This window comes from Enhydra lutris, unplaced genomic scaffold (assembly GCF_002288905.1).
Source record: "Enhydra lutris kenyoni isolate GAN:26980312 unplaced genomic scaffold, ASM228890v2 scaffoldscaffold21, whole genome shotgun sequence".
Lineage (NCBI taxonomy): Eukaryota > Metazoa > Chordata > Mammalia > Carnivora > Mustelidae > Enhydra > Enhydra lutris.
The window spans coordinates 28,080,723-28,087,564 of record NW_019154105.1 but is presented as its reverse complement, the minus strand read 5'-3'; the positions used below and the strand labels follow the sequence as shown (position 1 = coordinate 28,087,564).

The following is a 6,842-nucleotide window of genomic DNA, read 5'->3' as shown; positions in this document are numbered from 1 at the left end:
TTAAGTGCCTGCCTTCGGCTCAGGTCATGATCCTGGAGTCCTGGGATCAAGTTCCACATCTGGCTCCCTGCTCGGCGGGGAGTCTGCTTCTCCTGCTGACCTCTCTCCTCTCATGCTCTCTCTCTCTCTCTCTCTCTCTCTCAAATAAATAAATAAAATCTTAAAAGAAAATAGATTCAGTATCATCTAAAATCATCTCACTACCCTTGGGGAAAATTCTGATGTGGTGGAAAGGTACAGGCTGAGAGATGTCATTCTCACTCTAGCACTTAGTTACTGAGTGACTCTGAGCATTATTTAACTTCTGTGAACTCAGTTTTCTCATAAGAATGATGAACTTTGTATGGTTATTTTAAGGACTAGATGATAATGTTTATGCAGTAACGTAACATGTTTCTCTGGCTTATAGTAGGACTTAATAAATGCATTCATTTTCCTTCCCTTGTTTTTTGTTTCTAACTTGGCATTTTAGTTAACATTGCTTTTATGCTCTTTTGTTTAATAGCACTCACAAAGCTGACAAAACGTGTCTGTCACTACTTATGACATTTAATATAGCATGCCAGTGTGGGTAGAAATGTAGGAAAAATATTATTGACTCTTTCTTGGAATTTCAATCTCTTAAGAATGTTACTATTTTTTGGAATACTTATGTAATGAGGAACTGATGTGTGATTACTCATCCTAAATAGGTTTTCTGTTTTGCCTTGTGTTTACTTGATAGCCATGTACTTAAAATTGCTTATTTTGCTTAACTGTTAAAATCGTGCTCTTATTAGAGTGTAAGCTGAAAATGTTCCGGGAAGACAAAGGGGAGACTAAACAGTTAAACTGGCATACAATAAAGCATAGCTTGGTTGGCTAGAAGTAGTGGTTATTATATGGAAATAACATAAGATGTGATTATAGAGCTTCTGAATCTGTTTTGACACCAAAGTGTTACTTTTTCCTCGTGTAGGGGATCCTTTTTTAAAAAGGAAATGCTTTTATGTAATTTAAAAAAATACTCCCTAAGTATTAACCGGGCCTGACTCTGCTTAGCTTCCAAGACCAGACAAGATTGGTGTGTTCAGGGTGGTGTGGCCATAGACCAAAAATGTTTTTTCTGAATATTAAGTGTTTTTAGAATTATATCCTGGGGCTTGATTTAAATTGTATTCATAAGATTATTAAAAATATGTAAACAAGGTAGTAGACGATTTGTAAAAACTGGAAAATTTCTAACTCATTCCAGTTAGGTGATATTAATTAAAGATGTATTTATTGAGAGAGCACATGCACATGTGTGAGCCGAGGGAGAGGGAGAGAATCTCAAGCAGACTCCTCACTAAGCACAGAGGCCAGTGCACTGCTTGATCTCATGGTCCTGTGATCAAGACCTGAGCTGAAATCAAGAGTCAGACATTTAACCCACTGAGCCACCCAGGTGCCCCTAGGTGATGTAATTTAGATGTGTTTTTAATTTTTGTTTTTTAAAGATTTTATTTATTTATTTATTTATTTGACAGAGAGGGACACAGCAAGAGGAGGAACACAAGCAGGGGGAGTGGGAGAGGGAGAAGCAGGCTCCCCGCTCAGCAGGGAGACCAATGTGGGGCTTGATCCCAGGACCCTGCGATCATGACCTGAGCTGAAGGCAGATGCTTAACTGAGCCACCTAGACACCCCTATTTAGATGTTTATTAAAAACATCTTGGTCAGGGCACCTGGGTGGCACTGTGGGTTAAACCTCTGCCTTCAGCTCAGGTCATGACCTCAGGGTCCTGGGATCGAGCCCCACATCGGGCTCTCTGCTCAGGAGGGAGCCTGCTTCCCCCTCTCTCTCTTCCTGCCTCTCTGCTTACTTGTGATCTCTGTCTGTCAAATAAATATATAAAATCTTAAAAAAAAAAAAACAAACTTGGGGCACCTGGGTGGCTCAGTGGGTTAAGTCCTCTGCCTTCGGCTCAGGTCATGATCCCAGGGTCCTGGGATCGAGCCCCGCATCGGGCTCTCTGCTCCGCAGGGAGCCTGCTTCCTCCTCTCTCTCTCTCTCTGCCTGCCTCTCTGCCTACTTGTGATCTCTGTCTGTCAAATAAATAAATAAAATCTTTAAAAAAAAAACAAAAACAAACTTGGTCAAATGTGGGGAGAAGAGTCAAGATGGCAGAGGAGTAGCAGACTGAGATAACATCAGATTGTAGGAGTTCAGCTAGATAGTTATCAAACCATTCTGAGCACCTACAAACTCAACAGGAGATCGAAGAGAAGAGCAGCAATTCTAGGACAGAAAATCAACCACTTTCTGAAAGGTAGGACATGCAAAGAAGTGAATCCAAAGCAAAAGGAAGATAGACTGCAGGGGGAGGGGCCGAGACCTGGTAAGCGGTGAACAACAGAGCACAAAATCCGAACTTGTAGGAGTCTGTTCCACTGAGGGACATCGCTCCAGAGGCTAAGTGAGAACAGAGCCCTCGAGGTAACATTGTGGTCTCAGGTCCCGCAGGGTCACAGAAGGATCAGGGGTATCTGAGTGTGGCAGAGCTCACAGGTTTCAGAGTGGGGAAGCCAACTACAGATACCAAGCCAAGGAGTGAGCTTTCAGCTTGGGGTTACCTTAAACCATGATCCAGCAGTCGGGCCACTGCTCTTTGAGCAGGGACCCCACAAGTGGCAGATCCGGGGAGACGCACCTTCCTCTGCTGGAAGAGCAGCATGGCAGGAATCTGCTTTGAGACTCCAAATGGGGCTATGCACCAGAAACAGAAATGCTCAGTCACATACTGGGTGAGCTTGGAGCACGGCCGGAGACCAGGGAGATGGGAGTGATTGACCACTTTTCTCCAAGGGCGCACTGAGGAGTGGGGACCCAAGCTCTCAGCTCCTCCAGGCCAGAGATTGGGAGGCCGCCGTTTTCATTTCCATCCTCCAAAGCTCTGTGGAAAGTGTTCAGGGAACAAAAGCTCCGAGAGCGAACCCAAGCAGATTATTTAGCCTTGGCCCCTGGCAAGGGTGGTGCAGTTCCGCTTCGGGCAAACACATTTGAGAATCACTACAACAGCCCCTCCCCCAGAGGATCAGCAAGAACATCCAGCCAAGACCAAGCTCACTAATCAAGGAGAACAGCGGAACTTCAGAGCTAGGGGAAAGGAATGCATGGAATTCATGGCTTTTCCCCCATGATCCTTTAGTCTTACAAAGTTAATTAAATTTTTTTTAATTTAATTTTTTTTCTTACTCTAATTTTTAAAACTTTTCCTCTTTTAACGTTTTTTAACTAGTTTATCTTAACAATACCTTTCTTAAAAAAATCTTTTTAAACCTTCATTATTATAGTCATATTTTATCATAAACTTCATTGTATCTAACTTAATTTTTTGTATACAAACAAGGTTTTTTTTTTCCTAAAATAATTTGGGATACAATTTCTTCTACTAGATCAAAATATACCCCAGATCTAGCACAGGGCTGTGTTGTAGTCTCCAGCCTGAGCAAATTCTCTCCACTTTTTTTTCCTTTCTTTTTCCAACCAACTTACCAATTCTTTTTCTAGAAATTTTTTTTAAATTTTCATCTTTACAGTCATATTTCATCCCTTTATTGTGTTTACCCTTATTTTTGTATATATGTAAGTTTTTCATTCTTTAAAATTTTGGGAGGTAGTTTCTTCTAAGAGACCAAAATACACCTAAAATCAAGTGGGTGGCTCTGTTCTATTAACCTGTCTAATATATATATAATTTAAAAATTTTTTGAAAATTTCTTTTCACCCCTCCCCATTCTTCTCCCTTCAATTTGGGGTCTCCTGATTTGGTTAGAGTACATTTTCTGGGGATCTTTGCCACCCTTTTAGTATTTTATTCTCACGTTCATATATTCTTATCTAGATAAAATGACAAGGCGGAAAAACTCACCACAAAAGCAAAACAAAACAAAACAAAAACCAAGAGGCAGTACTGAAGGCTAGGGACCTAATCAATATGACATTGGTAATATGTCAGATCTAGAGTTCAGAATGATGATTCTCAAGGTGCTAGCTGGGCTTGAAAAAGGCATGGAAGATATTAGAGAAACCCTGTCTGGAGAAATAAAAGCCCTTTCTGGAGAAATAAAAGAACTAAAATCTAACCAAGCTTTCATCAAAAAAGTATTAGTGAGGTGCAATAAAAAATGGAGACTCTTACTGCTAAGATAAATGAGGCAGAAGAGAGAACTAGTGATATAGAAGACCAAATGATGGACAATAAAGAAGCTGAGCAAAAGAGAAACAAACAACTACTGGACCACAAGGGAAGAATTTGAGAGATAGTGATACCATAAGACGAAACAACATTAGAATAATTGGGATTCTAGAAGAAGAAGAAAGGGAGGGGGGCAGAAGGTATATTGGAGCGAATTATAGTAGAGAATTTCCCTAATATGGCGAAGGGAACAAGCATCAAAATCCAGGAGGCACAGAGAACCCCCCTCAAAATCAATAAAAATAGGTCCACACCCCATCACCTAATAATAAAACTTACAAGTCTTAGTGACAAAGAGAAAATCCTTCAAGGCAGCTCAGGACAAGAAGTCTGTAACATAAAATGGTAAAAATATTAGATTGGCAGCAGACTTATCCCCAGAGACCTGGCAGGCCAGAAAGAGCTGGCATGATATATTCAGAGCACTAAATGAGAAAAACATGCAGCCAGAAATACTATATCCAGCTAGGCTGTCATTGAAAATAGAAGGAGAGATAAAAAGCTTCCAGGACAAACAAAAACTAAAAGAATTTGTAAACACCAAACCAGCCCTACAGGAAATATTGAAAGGGGTCCTCTAAGCGAAGAGAGAGCCTTAAAGTAGTAGACCAGAAAGGAACAGAGACAATATACAGTAACAGTCACAGGTAATACAATGACACTAAATTCATATCTTTCAATAGTTACCTTGAATGTAAATGGGCTAAATGCTCCAGTCAAAAGACACAGGGTATCAGAATGGATAAAAACCAAAACCCATCAATATGCTGTCTACAAGAAACTCATTTCAGACCCAAAGACACTTCCAGATTTAAAGTGAGGGGGTGGAAAACAATTTACCATGCTAATGGACATCAAAAGAAAAGCTGGGGTGGCAATCCTTATATCAGATAAATTAGATTTCAAGCCAAAGACTATAATAAGAGATGAGGATGGATGCTGTATCATACTCAAAGGTTCTGTCCACCAAGAAAATCTAACAATTTTAAATATCTATGCCCCTAATATGGGAGCAGCCAACTATAAAACCATTTAATAACAAAATCAAAGAAATATATCGACAATAATACAATAATAATAGGTAACTTTAAGACCCCCCTCACTGAAATGGACAGGTCATCCAAGCCAGAGATCAACAAGGAAATAAAGGCTTTAAATGACACACTGGACCAGATAGACATCACAGATATATTCAGAACATTCCATCCCAAAGCAACAGAATACACATTCTTCTGCACATGGAATATTCTCCAGAATAGATCATATCCTGGGTCACAAATCAGGTCTCAGCTGGTACTAAAAGATCCGAATCATTCCCTGCATATTTTCAGACCACAGTGCTCTGAAGCTAGAACAATCACAAGAGGAAAGTTGGAAAGAACTCAAAATACTTGGAGCCTAAAGAGCTTCCTACTAAAGAATGAACTGGTCAACCAGGAATTAAAGAAGAATTGAACAAATTCATGGAAACAAATGAAAATGAAAACATAACTGTTCAAAAACTGTGAGACACAGCAAAGGCAGTCCTGTGAGGAAAGTATATAGCTATACAAGCCTTTCTCAAGAAACAGGAAAGGTCTCAAGTACACAACCTAACCCTACACGTAAAGGAAGCCTAAACCCAGCAGAAGAAGAGCAGTCATAAAGATCAGAGCAGAAATGGGTGAAAGAGAAACAAACAAAAAAAAACCGGTAGAACAAGTCAACGAAACTAGGAGCTGGTTCTTTGAAAGAATTAATAAGATTGATAAACCCCTGGCCAGACTTATCAAAAAGAAAAGGAAAGACCCAAATAAATAAAATCATGAATGAAAGAGGAGAGATCACAACTAACACTAAAGAAATACAAACAATTATAGGAACATATTATGAGCAACTATACACCAGCTAATTTGACAATCTGGAAGAAATGGGTGCTTTCCTAGAGATGTATCAAGTACCAAAACTGAACCAGGAAGAAATAGAAAACCTGAACAGACCCATAACCAGTAAGGAGATTGAAGCAGTCATCAAAAATCTCCCAGCAAGCAAGAGCCCGGGGCCAGATGGTTTTCCAGGGGAATTCTACCAAACATTTAAAGAAGAATTAATACCTGTTCTCCTGAAACTGTTCAAAAAAATAGAAATGGAAGGAACACTTCCAAACTCATTTTATGAGGCCAGCATTACCTTGATCCCAAAACCAGACAAAGGCCCCATCAAAAAAGAGAATTACAAACCAATATCCTTGATGAACACAGATGCGAAAATTCTCAGCAATATACTAGCCAATAGGAGCCAACAGTACATTAAAAGGATTATTCACCACAACCAAGTGGGATTTATTCCAGGGCTGCAAGTTTGGTTCAACATCTGCAAATCAATCAGTGTGATACAATACATTAATAAAAGAAAGAACAAGAACCATGTGATACTCTCAATAGATGCTGAAAAAGCATTTGACAAAGTATAGCATCCATTCTTGATCAAAACTCTTCAAAGTGTAGGGATAGGGGGTACATACCTCAATATCATCAAAGCCATCTATGAAAAACCCACAGCGAATATCATTCTCGGTGGAGAAAAACTGAGAGCTTTTCTGCTAAGGTCAGGAACATGGCAGGGATGCCCATTATCACCACT

General features: G+C 39.8%; 1 protein-coding gene across 2 annotated transcripts in view; it reads left to right on the top strand.

The window, feature by feature from the left end:
* Nucleotides 1–6,842, top strand: part of LOC111149220 (SLAIN motif family member 2) — a 94,086-nt gene that overhangs the window by 36,513 nt on the left and 50,731 nt on the right. The window lies entirely within an intron of this gene.